Source organism: Protopterus annectens, chromosome 15.part0, assembly GCF_019279795.1.
Source record: "Protopterus annectens isolate FY-2018-M chromosome 15.part0, PAN1.0, whole genome shotgun sequence".
Classification (NCBI taxonomy): Eukaryota; Metazoa; Chordata; order Ceratodontiformes; family Protopteridae; genus Protopterus; species Protopterus annectens.
Genome location: NC_056749.1, coordinates 90,668,186 through 90,682,054, shown reverse-complemented (window position 1 = coordinate 90,682,054; position 13,869 = coordinate 90,668,186). Strand labels below are relative to the sequence as shown.

The 13,869-nt window shown below is 41.0% G+C and overlaps 1 protein-coding gene across 1 annotated transcript in view; it reads left to right on the top strand.

Moving 5' to 3' along the window:
* OCRL (OCRL inositol polyphosphate-5-phosphatase) overlaps positions 1 to 13,869 on the top strand; it is a 2,544,778-nt gene that overhangs the window by 547,871 nt on the left and 1,983,038 nt on the right. The gene's annotated exons all lie outside the window — the stretch shown is intronic.

Below are 13,869 nucleotides of genomic sequence, written 5' to 3'. Positions count from 1 at the left end.
TACCGTACATTTTGGCTACAGAACCCGGACCAAAATACAAAAGGTGGGGGCGTATCCATATTCATCAAGGATACCCACACCTCCAGGTTAGTGGCACAGCACGATGCTTCAGAGATCATCCACTTGCAACTAACAATGAGCAAAACTGCAATTCAAATTTTAGCTTGCTACAGATCACCCACCATGTCCCAGGACCACCATTCTGCATTTATGGAAACACTAGGAAACATAAAGGTCCTACCAAACACCCTGATATTGGGTGATTTCAATTACCCAAACATTAACTGGGAGAACTACTCAAATACTAACTCCCTTGTCCAACATTTTCTAGAATTTATAAACTCAAACGCCCTGATCAACTGGTCAACACCCCCACCAGAGGTGACAACATATTGGACCTGGTCATCACCAACATGGGCAACCGGTGTTCCACACCGGAGGTCAACCGCTCGCTGGTTAGATCTGACCATAAACTAATCACTCTGGATATCCACATTCCGCCCCCACCCCTGGTCAAAGAAACCACCGTGAAAAACTTTTCAAAAGCAAACTTCACGTTACTTAAGACCGAGGTGGAAAGTTTCAAAGCCCCCATGCTAAAGGATAACGCTGCCCAAGCTGCAAAATCCTTTACTAATGCACTCTACGGGCACCTACAAGAATGCATGGATCATGCTATCCCAAGCAAAACCAAGACTCACTCCTCCAAGAAAAGGAAACCAGTCTGGTGGACCCCTGCCATAAACAAGCTATACAATAGAGGGAGGAAACTAGTACAGAAAAGAACAAAATCCCAAGAAGGGAAGACATCCCTGATCAGTATCAGCAAGAAACTATGATCCCTCATAAAATCACCCAAGGACTCCAAAGATTAACCACAAGGCATTCTTTTGCTATGTCAAGAATCTAAGTGGCAATTCTCAGATCTGCTCAGAGTTAATGTAGAATGGCACAAAATACACTGAACCGACCGATATCACCAACATCCTGGCAGATGGGTTCAGTGCAACCTTCACCCCCCCAAAAAGGGCCCATAACTATACCAGAATAATGTAGTGCCCCTGAAATCACAGACACTCAGGTTAAAACAGACCTCTCCAAAGCCAAAAACACAGCATCTATGGGACTGGACGGAGTCCCAGGCTGTGTCCTACATGAGCTCAAAGTTGAACTAACCCCTCACCAAAACACACTGTTCGAACTCAGCCTCTCCACAGGCTATGTGCCCATTGAGTGGCACACAGCAGCGGTTATTCCGCTCCACAAAGTTGGAGTCAAAACAGACCCCGGGAACTATTGCCCTATATGGAGCGCATCATCATGGATCTCATTAACAGAAACACTGGGAACCTCCAAACACTAAACCCTACCCAGTTCGGCTTTAAGGGCAGATCATGCCTCCTAAACCTGGTGAACTTCTTCTGAGACAGTTACCAAGGCTATAGATGAGGGAAAGGTGGTCCACATAGCCTACCTAGATCTTGCAAAGGCCTTTGACACCATTCCCCATTCTGGTATTATAGACAAGCTTACCAGCCTGAACGTAAACCCCTACGTCATGAGATGGGTTGCCAATTGGCTCACAGACAGAACCCACATAGTAAGAGTTGCGGGAGCTAGGTCTGACTATAAACCAGTTACAAGTGGCGTTCCCCAGGGCTAAGTCCTAGGACCCCTCCTGTTCGGCATATACTTCAGAGGTACAGGCAAGCACAGGAGGTCTGTGGCTGACCAAATTCGCAGATGACTGCAAACTAGGTGCTATAATTGACTCTCCGGCTGACACAGATATCCTCCAGAAGGGTCTCACTGACACAGATACCTGGTGTCAAAACCATGGCCTCAAGCTAAATGCCAAAAAGTGCATAGTCACCCCCTTTGGAAAAAACAAAGTACCCTCTAACTACCACATAGGTGTTAGCTCCTTAAATGCGGAAGACGTAATAAGGGATCTGGGGACCCAAATAGATAGTAATCTCTCCTTTGATAATCCCATTGCCAAAGTGGTTAGAAAATCCTTCTGTATGGCCCACCTAATCACAAAAGAGTTTGCATCCAGATCAGAAGAGGTCATTATGCCCCTCTACGCATCACTCATCAGACCCATCATAGAGTACAATGCCCCATTTGGGATGTACCTTACAAGACACCTGCAACAGCTGGAAAGACCACAGAAGTACTTCACCAAGAGAATCACTGGCCTCAATCAGATGCCCTATGCAGCTCGACTGAAGAAACTCCAGCTGTACTTGGTTGTATACCACCTACTCAGAGGCGATCTCTGCCTGACATACAAGGCCATGTCCAACCCAAAATTGATGGACATGCTCCATCTAAAGAAAACCATATTCCCTCGAGCCATCCGCTCTAAGGATCTAAACCTCACCACAACTATAATTAGGATGTGCTGGAGGGATAGATTCCTGTCCCAGAGACTTTCCATGCTCTGGAACAAGATTCAAATTTACATTAGGCAGAGCTCCTCGCTAACAAGCGACAAGTGGATGGGAATCAGAAAGTTTACCCCTAGGATCACTTCAGCGGCTCTGCTGGACAGAGGCAGAGGGAACTAATCTAAGGGGGTGGCGAAAGCCAACACATTCTGACTAGGCTTATAAGTGCCTTCGGGCAGATAGCCTAGTATCTACATATGAACAAACCTGATATTCTTTCCATCTCCGAAACCGGTCTCAAATCACACATAAAAGACTCAGAATTTATTCCCCCCAACTATTGTATCATCAGAAATGATAGAGCTCATAAAAAAGGGGATGGTGTCGCTTTCTTGTACTTCTCATCTCTCTTAGTTACCCCTTACTCCAAACCTATTCCCAAATTTGGTAATGCTGAATTAATCATAGCCCTTCTTCACGTAAACAAACATAGATCAATCTGTATTGTCACCCTTTATATCACTCCTGAAGACAATGTCCCAGTCCTCTAGAACATTCTCTCCTGGCTCTCTACCAATATCACTAATGAAACTATAATCCTGGGAGATGTTAACATTAACTGGGACACAATTCAATCTCCAACTAACTCTAAATATAAATCTCTTTAACTTCACTCAACTTATTAACTCAGCAACCAGACCTTCCAAAGACTTCTTTCTGGCAGCACTCTAGACTGGATTCTAGTTTCCCATTCCCACTACATCTCCAGGAGTGGTACCCTTCCAGACCCACTAGGGGACCACCTTCCCACTTTTGCACATTGTCTCCCCTCCTTCCTACCACTATCCCACACCTACACCTCTACTCGGTGCTTAAAAACAATGAATTCTCAGATGCACTAAAAAGAACCATCTGGAACCCACTAAAACCTTTAGCCCTGGAAAATGCTATTACTTACTTCAATTCAACCTTCTTAAACTTGCTAGACTCCTTTGCTCCCTGGAAAACTAAACGCATAAAAAGTAACTCCGCCCCTTGGCTAACCAAGAATACCTTAGCCACCATGCAACTCCGTGATAAAGCTTGGAAACACTGCCATAAAACTAAAACTACTACTTCCCTTAATGAATACAAAACACTCCGCAACAAAGTAAAAAAACTTATGTCAGGCCGCAAAGCCTATTTTTTTCCACTCTCCAAACAAATTACAACAATAACCCTAAAAAATTCTGGGTTGGAATCTCCTCTCTCCACAACCCAGGCAAAAAAGAAAACCCCTGCCCTAACCCAAATGCCTCTGATTTAGATTTAGCTACACAATTCTACTCATTTTTTGTTGACTCCATATCTAAACTTACATCTTCCTTCACTAATAATCCTAATTCCCCAAAACAACCTCCATACTTCCCCTCCTCCCGCAGTACCTCTAGCTCCCAACGTTCCCTTCTCTGTAAACCCTATCCTCATCTCTACCATAAAAAACAACTTCTAAAACTGGAACCATGCTCCAATGCTCCTGATGAAATACTGTCCTGTTCCTAAAGATAGCATCAGAAGCCATTGCCTTCCCTATCTGCATCCTAATAAATTTCAGAATGCCATGTTCCTCAGCTCTGAAAAAAAGCCTATATTATTCCACTCCATAAGGTTGGAGCAACAATAATGACATCTCCAACTTCCGTCCCATCGCTGTTCTATCCCCTATTTCAAAACTTCTCGAAAAATGCATCCACCTACAACTTCTACCCTATCTTATAAATAATAACCTTCTTACTCCCACCCAGCATGGATTCCGACCTGGCCACAGCACCACCACCACTATCTTCTCCTTCCTAGAAACCATAAACAAAGCCCAAGACACTGGTCATATTGTATCCACCCTCCTCTTAGACCGCTCTAAGGCCTTCAACACCATCTCTCACAATTTTCTTACTAAATGAAATCTATCCCACTCCTCTATTAACTGGTACCTATCAAATAGGCAACAAGCAGTTTAGTGGAAAAAAGCTACCTCACCATTCCTAAACACTCCCACACATGTATTCCACAGGGCTCAATTCTAGGTCCCCTTCTATTCATTATTTTCATTAATGACTTCTACCATGCCTTCCCTAATGACAACCTCATCCAATATGCTGACACCTTGACTATAATTTGCTCTGCTACCTCCATTTCCTCATTAACAAAATTAACCCAAGATGTTTTCTCCTTTACTGAACAATGAATGCTAGAAAACCATCTAGCACTGAATGCTACCAAGACTAAACTAATGATAGTTCCTCATTCTAAAAGCATTACCCTAGACAAAAACTTATTTTCGATCACAGGCCGAAATAACACTCCTCTTGAAACCATCTCTACTGCTAAACTATCAGGAATCCTCATTGACGACCAACTAAAGTTCGATACCCATCTACATGCTAACATCAAAAAAACTCGCAAGAAACTCTGCGTGCTTTACCGCTGCAACCATTTCATCTCTCCCTCCACTCTTGCTAACACATACCTTATCCCTTTCCCCCTGTATGGGGTCTCTATCCTTACTAACCTGCAAACATCCCTCAAATCAAAACTTTCCTCCTGTTGCTATAAAATTTAAAAATACGCAACTGGCCACAGATCAAATACCCATCACTACATTTCCCTGCACCAACTGAACTGGCTTGAGCTGCCCAATTATCTTAGCTACATTCAACTCATCGAAGCACACAAACTTATTTTTTGTCCCTCTCTTTGCCCCTCCCTTGCCTATACCTTCCAAATGCACCTTCCTAACAGATGCCTACGATCCACTTTCCAAAATCTAATAGAACTACATAAACCTGCCCGCCCTCCAGGGAAACATCATCTGTCCTTTTGCCTAGCACATGACTGGAATTCTCTCCCACCTCTTATCCGTACCACAGTCTGTCTTTAAAACTTTACTTCACTCTCACTTAATCTCACAGTGGGAATGCTCTTGCTCCCATCCTTCATAACTTCCTTGACTTTACTTATCTCTATACCAAACATATCTGCCAATAGCCTCCTACAGCCTCACAACCTCTGCTACAGTTATCATCATTATCATACTTTAGTAATAACTTAATTTGTTTGAAAAGATTTTTCATGCATTTGCCACCTCAAATGCCAGTTTTACTGCAACTGTTGTTTCCTTGCATTTTTTTCTCATTTACTAATCTGTAAGTTTTGTAATTTTTGTAATTTACAGTATTTGCATTTTTCTGGAGCTTTTCTCCCCAGGACTCCATTGAAAACAGGCTCCACGTGGCCCAATGGACCATTCTGGTAAACTGCCAATAAGTAAATAAAATAAATAAATACTTGATGACCCATAAGTCATATCAAATGGACATGAATGAAAGGATTCATAGTTATAAGTACATAACTTTTGTCTGTCCACCTAGAAGTCATGACTCCTTCTTGGGATTGTACTTCTGTACTGGAGGAACTTGTACTTTTTCCCCTTGAATCTGCTTGTGATGCTGATTTGAAGTTATCTTGGAAAACAGTGTTATTCATTGATCTGGCTTCTGCAAGAACAGTATTTGAGTTGCAATCTCTTAAATGGTTCAACCCTATCTAATCTTTCACAAAGAGAAGTTACCTTTTGAAAATAAATCTTTCCTTTTATTCTTAGTGTTTTCAGAGTTTACTGTGAGCCAGGCTGTTGATCAGCCATTTTCTATCCAAAACCAGAAAGTAGGGAAGAAGGAATTGTACACACACTGTATGTCCAAAGACAACTCCAGTACTACATTGGCAGGACAAACATCTTCAGGAATTCTAATCAACTGTTTATTTCTTATGAATGTGTAGGAAGAAGGGACACACACCATTAAAACAGACAATTTCTAAATCTTTATCTGATGCTATTGTTTTTTTTTTTTTTGTTCTCCTCAAAACAAGGTACTTCCAGGTAAGGTCAGGGCCCACTGTACAAGAGCTTTGGCTACTTCTATGACTTTTTGATAAGAGGTGGATTCTAGAAATACACTAGAGGCAGCAACTTGATCGTGTACATACCTTTACCAAACACTAAAACTGAATTCTTTCTCTAGGTCCAGAGCAGGCTTTACTAGGACTGTTCCACAGGGGTTCTTGGACTTTCATCTTGCTTCCTCCTCCCTTTGGCTCTAAGTTCTGGTGTTTGTCCCATATAGCTTAGGCTACTACAACAGTGATGTAATAATGAAGATAGTGCAGTTCTGTAAGTATACTTAACTGTAACTGTTGCGGTAGGAAATCCCTCTGTGCATCTCCTGCTCTTTGTTCGTCTTTATTCCAGGTTCTCATTATCTACTTTTCGGACACACATGTCTAGCAGGGCTGTCGCCTCCTTTGTTTTGAAAGCTCTGAGTCTGGTGCTCTAACCACTAACGTCATACTGCTCTGTCTAGATGTACAGTGTTTAGGTTGCATGGAAGATGCCGTGAAGCTTTGGAAGCTGGCTGATCCTTTAATCCTTGGCAGGATATATCCCATGTAGCTTAGGCTACTGCAGCAGGGATCTTTCTGAATATCTACTGTTATGGTAAGTTTATTTACTGAACTGTACATTACTAAGCACATCCTTTCTCTGTGATCAATGTGACAAGTCTTTTCCTGCAAACTTCATGGCTCATTCCTCAGAAGCGGTGGCTACTTGTATGGCTTTTTTTACCATCACGCCAGTCTACATTTTTGTGCAGCTGCATTTTGGTCTTCCCCGAGTAAAAAGTATGGAACCAATTTAACACTTCCAGAGAGAGAGCTTTTGGAATTTTTGAGACAGGATTCCAACACTAGAATTATGGAACCAGACAAGGGAGGGGGGATAGTCATTATGGACCAGGCTTTGTATGAAGGAAAGATGTTGAACCTACTTAACAATACCAGTAGATATACCACGGTATCCTTAAATGAGATAAACATAGCCTACAAAAAAATAGATTTGGCTATTCAAAGGTTATTGGATCTAGGAATGATTGACCAAAATATTTATGCCTTTCTACACAACCAAGAACCCAAAATTCCTTCTATTTTTGGGGTCCCCAAGGTCCACAAAAATCCAGAAAATCCCCCACTCCGACCGATAGTAGCGGCCCAAGGTTCCAAGATTTCTACCATCTCTAAATACCTAGATTACAAATTCAAGAAATTATGGCCTAAGACATCTCATCTCCTTAAAGATTCCTGGGAATTTCTAAAGCAGATTACCCCAGACCTGAAAGTACCCAACCTTAAATTTCTCACCATAGATGTGGTAGACCTGTTTTCTGTTGTTCCACACGAAACAGGCCTAGAATGGCTGGATGAAGCCATCACATCTAGTCCAAAAGCCAATTCAGGGGACAGCTTTCTCATTATGAATTTAATGAAATTAGTATTATATCATAATTTCATTCACTTTGGGGGAGAATACTACAAGCAGATTTCTGGTGTCGCCATGGGGGCTAATTGTGCCCCTACATATGCAGACATCATTCTCTCCATATGGGAAAGCAAATTTGTAACAAACAGTGCATACAACAAGCACTGGGTAGCCTATTACAGGTTTTTGGATGACATTTGTATTTTTTGGACAGGGACTAATGGTGAAATCCAGGAATTCATGGACTATTTAGCAACAACAACAGATTTCCTAAAGTTTACCCATCAAATATCTGATGATAAGGTAGAGTACTTAGATGTCCTTCTTAGTAAGAGTGCACAAGGGGGTTTCAAATCCAACGTATATAGAAAACCCACCTACTCCAACAGCTATATTCATTTTAATAGCTCTCACCCACTTCATCAGAAAAGAGGTATTGTCAAAGGACAATACGTGAGGATTTCACGTATGACATCGGAAGAAGATGATTTCCTCAAGGAATGTCACCATTTGAAGTCCATGTTCCTGGACAGAGGATATCCTGCCAAGTTCATTAATCAAATTCAGGAACAAGTAGTTCAGGGTAGAAAGGACAGATACAACCCAGTACTAGGGATAGGTATCAGTTTACCAGGGCGGAAAGTGGTTGATAACAATGCAGACTTTCCACATGCCTTTATCACGCAGTACAGTACAAGTTCAACAAAGATCAGAAACATCATTATGCAAGAGTGGGATGCCTTCATGGCCATTACTGATCTGTCCAACTTGCAAGGAAAAGAATTAAAGATGGTTTTCAGTAGGGGCAAAAACATTAAAAGTTTAATAGAACAAGGCCCTATTCAGAACAAAACAACACGGGTACGTAAGGGCACATACAAATGTGGTACCTGTGCACAATGTCCCTACATCATACAGGATGAAACGGTTACTATTACAGCTTTGAAGAGAGTAGTAAGAGCAAGAGAGTATTACAATTGTAATAGTATTAGGGTAGTATATCTTGCTGTCTGTTTACAATGCCCAGCATATTATGTGGGCAAAACAGAACGTACCCTTAAACGTAGGATATACGAACATATGTATGATGTAAAAAAGGCCAATACCAATAATGCCCTGTACAAACACACACAGACATGCCCTACAGCCAAATATAGATTCTTTGTATTAGAAAAGATTAACCTGGACCCTAGGGGAGGACCTTGGCAGGCCAAGTTAGAAGAAAGGGAGACTCATTGGCAGATTTCATTGGAATCAAACAAGAAACCGGGTTTGAATGACTACATTTCTATTAAGCCTATATTAAAACTCAAGGCTAGTAGAATGTAGTCATCTTTACTCTAATAGTAGAGTATTTTATGTTTTTAAACCAACCTAATATTTAGGTCTCATATGGGGACATTTATATATATATTATTTTTTATAAATATATATTTTTTATAAATATATTTTGAATATGTTCAATGTTTTTATTACAACATGTTGGTAGTAACGTTGAGACAGTTTATTAACACTGCTGAAAGTGTGTACCAACAACAGTCCATGGTATTTCATGATGTATACCTTTAAAATGTTAATAGATATCACATGCTATTTTACATCAGTGTATTTAAACCATACATTTAGATGTCTTCATGGTCTGAGGAAGTTGCATTTCAGCAACGAAAACGTGTTTCTTCAGTTTAATATACAGGCGTTAACCTTGGTTTTTGTGGCAATAAAAGAAAGTTTTTTATTGAGCGTTTACCCTTTATTGGAACTTGGATATTCATTGGCATTATCCCTGAAGCTGATTTTTGTTTTGCTTTTGAAAATAAATCTTTCCTTTTATTCTTAGTGTTTTCAGAGTTTACTGTGAGCCAGGCTGTTGATCAGCCATTTTCTATCCAAAACCAGAAAGTAGGGAAGAAGGAATTGTACACACACTGTATGTCCAAAGACAACTCCAGTACTACATTGGCAGGACAAACATCTTCAGGAATTCTAATCAACTGTTTATTTCTTATGAATGTGTAGGAAGAAGGGACACACACCATTAAAACAGACAATTTCTAAATCTTTATCTGATGCTATTGTTTTTTTTTTTTTTTGTTCTCCTCAAAACAAGGTACTTCCAGGTAAGGTCAGGGCCCACTGTACAAGAGCTTTGGCTACTTCTATGACTTTTTGATAAGAGGTGGATTCTAGAAATACACTAGAGGCAGCAACTTGATCGTGTACATACCTTTACCAAACACTAAAACTGAATTCTTTCTCTAGGTCCAGAGCAGGCTTTACTAGGACTGTTCCACAGGGGTTCTTGGACTTTCATCTTGCTTCCTCCTCCCTTTGGCTCTAAGTTCTGGTGTTTGTCCCATATAGCTTAGGCTACTACAACAGTGATGTAATAATGAAGATAGTGCAGTTCTGTAAGTATACTTAACTGTAACTGTTATGTAGGAAATCCCTCTGTGCATCTCCTGCTCTTTGTCTGCCTTTATTCCAGGTTCTCATTATCTACTTTTCGGACACACATGTCTAGCAGGGCTGTCGCCTCCTTTGTTTTGAAAGCTCTGAGTCTGGTGCTCTAACCACTAACGTCATACTGCTCTGTCTAGATGTACAGTGTTTAGGTTGCATGGAAGATGCCGTGAAGCTTTGGAAGCTGGCTGATCCTTTAATCCTTGGCAGGATATATCCCATGTAGCTTAGGCTACTGCAGCAGGGATCTTTCTGAATATCTACTGTTATGGTAAGTTTATTTACTGAACTGTACATTACTAAGCACATCCTTTCTCTGTGATCAATGTGACAAGTCTTTTCCTGCAAACTTCATGGCTCATTCCTCAGAAGCGGTGGCTACTTGTATGGCTTTTTTTACCATCACGCCAGTCTACATTTTTGTGCAGCTGCATTTTGGTCTTCCCCGAGTACTTTTGCAAGGCACTAAAAGGGAGGCATTTTATCCAGATCTTGGCCATGTTTTTGGTGTTTGTAGTGTCAGAGCTATGTTCCTAGTGAGGGACTTTGTGTTAATGGTGTACCACCTTTTATTGGATACACTAGACAATCTCAACGTACTGAAATCTCGAATTTCAGTATGTCGAGACCGAATAGTGGAAAGTGCTGTTACTTGAAACCACACTATGCCAAATGCAGAAGTGTCGAATCCGGAAATGTCGAATCCTCTGCTATCGTGCTGTCGAATTCATTACGTGTGGTGCGGTTTGTGGATTTATCTGGGGTTTCAGATAAGTGTTTGTTTGAGGATATTGGGTAGGGATTTTAGTGTGTGTGTGTGTGTGCGGTGATGTTTTTTTGTGTGTTTGTGTGTTTAGTGCAACCTCGGAGTTATATAAGTGGGGGGTGTGGGGGTGCAGGGTGGCTTGCCCCCCCTGCTTATAGGTAGGTTAGGTGTGTTTCTGTGTGTTGTTATGTTTGTTTAGTTAGGTAGGTGTATGTGTATGTGATTATGTCTTGGTGTGTGTGAATGGTCACGGTTGTGGTATTCGTGATTGTGGGTTTTCGACTATTCAGACTCGAAATACTGAAATTCGACATTTCAGTACTTCGAGATTGTATAGTGAATCCCTTTTATACTTACATATTTACTGTAATGATGCATCCGTAGGAAGATATTCTGTCATAGGTAGTATACCTTTCCTCATCTGTCACCTTTTCTCTAGTGTTGCTTTTTATCTCTCGTATGTTTCTTCCTCTGCCTCATGTTGCCTGCTTGTAGACCTGAACAGTGAGAGAGATGTGTTGCATGTTAAAAGGGAGATACTGTCCAGCTGCCTGGGAAAGTTTTGTCTGCTAAGCAGTCCTTAAAGCTTTGACATAATTTCTAATGACTGTTGAAGGTGGACCTTTTTGTCACAGAGCTGTCGCTGTTTTAAGTGAATAGCTTTAATTTCCTCTTCTGATCATTATCTACTGTGAATTAGATCCCAGTTTGAGATGACTACTCAAAAATCTCCCTCTTTGATTAGTGTGACACCTCCATGAAAACTACAGTTGTCTTGTTAAAGTTTAGCAGTCAGTTATTCATGTAGCAAGACACCCTTCATCTCTAACATTTCTTAGAAAAATGTTATGTCTGATATAAAGCTGATTCCTCAAACTTCTCGGATCAAAAGCAGGACAATCCTTCTCCCCTTCCTACTGTGCAAAAAGTATATAGTAACAGACTAGCTGTAATAAGTGTAAACAGGGTACAGAGGAAGTGCATTGCTATACGGGTATGTCTGATGCTAGACTATCCTGATTTAATAGCAGTAACTGAGTCAAGAATAAAGAGTAAATGCTCTCATTCCTAACTTTAATTTTATTTCGTTATATCATGTCATCCTATGGGTCCTGGAACAGGATGCAAGAGTTATAGTGCTAGCAATAAACACAGTAAAATTCATATAGCAGTCAGCAAAATGGCTGAGGTGATTTGGGTTTGATTAGCATATTGTGAGCCAGTTGAAATTGACAAGAAGGGAAAGGAATGGATGTGGCTCCATTTATTAGGGGGAAGGGAAGGGAATGTGTTTAGGGGCATAGGCATTCACAGCACTCCCAGTGGTGACTGCATAGTTCGCAGTGGTAGTGTGAGCATTTGCAAATTTACTCTGCTCACAGGGGTATGCAGCAATCCTACATCATGTTCATTGCACGCTGTACATGCTTGCGGAAGCTGAAGTAATCCAACCAGTGTGAGCGACAGTGATGCCTCTTAGGTTCACCCCCCCCCCCATGCCTGATCACCATGGTCCTGTGGGAGGGTAAAAAATGCTGTCCAAATTTACTAGAAAACTGTGCAGATCCTTGGAGGAATTTGTCATCTGATGCATCAGAATAGGCATTCATGGGTTCATGGATTGGTGCTGTTAACCGACTACTAACAGGAGTTAACATACAATCTGATGTGGTCAATTTTCATTCTGTCCTCAACTTGCAAGTTTGGATCAGATCCCTCGGATCCGACTTGGCCACTGCTAAAGCTCGTGGCAACCAAAAACTCTTTAGCTTCTCCGTTACCCGCAATGCACCATCCTTAAATACCTCAGATCTCATTTGCCGCTTCATACAAAAGAACATGGTCTTCCATCTCCTGTGAACATTCGTCAGTTAGGTGTTACATTTTTTTAATTCCTTACTTAAGAACTTTTTCTGTTACTGTCCCTTACCGTCATTTGTTTTATTGCAATTTCTAATATTTTCTTCTGTTTATCGTACTTTTTTGTATCTCTTAGATGCTATTGTTTGTATCTTCCCTTGTACGACTGTCGTAGTTTATTTACCATTGTCTGTATTTCCATCCCTTTTCTCTTATTGTGTTAATGGTTATTTTGATTGGTGATGGTGTATAAACCAGCAGGATTTAAAAAATGTTCGAAATGTGGACAGAAACTGTCACTTTCCTATGTCAGCACACTGTGTCTGTTGGTTAGGTCCTCTCCATTTGCAAGAGGACTGCTGTATATGTTACGGCTTTAATCCTTGTGCATTAGTAGAACTAAGAATAAGCTGATACTGAAAGGTCTTCTTCCTTGTTCATTTGGAGAAACTAAATCAGAGGGTTCTTCTTCTAAGACTATAACTACAAAAACTACTAAATCCTCTTTTCCAAAGTCATGTTCCTCCTCCTCAAGAAAGAGGTCTCATAAGGACCAGGTCTGAAACCCGGATCCAAAAAAGGCAAAAAATACTAGATCCTGCTAAGGAAAAGTTGTCTGATCTGACACCTTCTAAGTTGGATCTAATGAAGTCAAAGCTCTCTGATCTGACTTTGTTGGATCTAGTGCAAACCAAACCTGACTTTCATACTGCCAAATTACTTTCCAGAACAAGGTACTCTCTGTACTGGGTCCAGTCCCTGACAAGGGTACCTTCTTCATTCTTAGACCCAGGTCTCCATCCATATACTCCACTTATTCTTCCAGAAGCCGTACAGAAGATGATGTGGGGAGACTGGTGAAGAAAATTCTCTTGTCACAGAGGCAGACTGGTGTTCCTTTGGCTAACACCCCTCTAGGTCAGGAGATCCATATATCTCTACTCTCCCTTTACACATTCCTTCTTTCACTCCTGTAGCTTCAGAGTTTTTGGATGCGAGTCCTGATCCATCTAGCTTGGATCCGAGGATAACTTTAT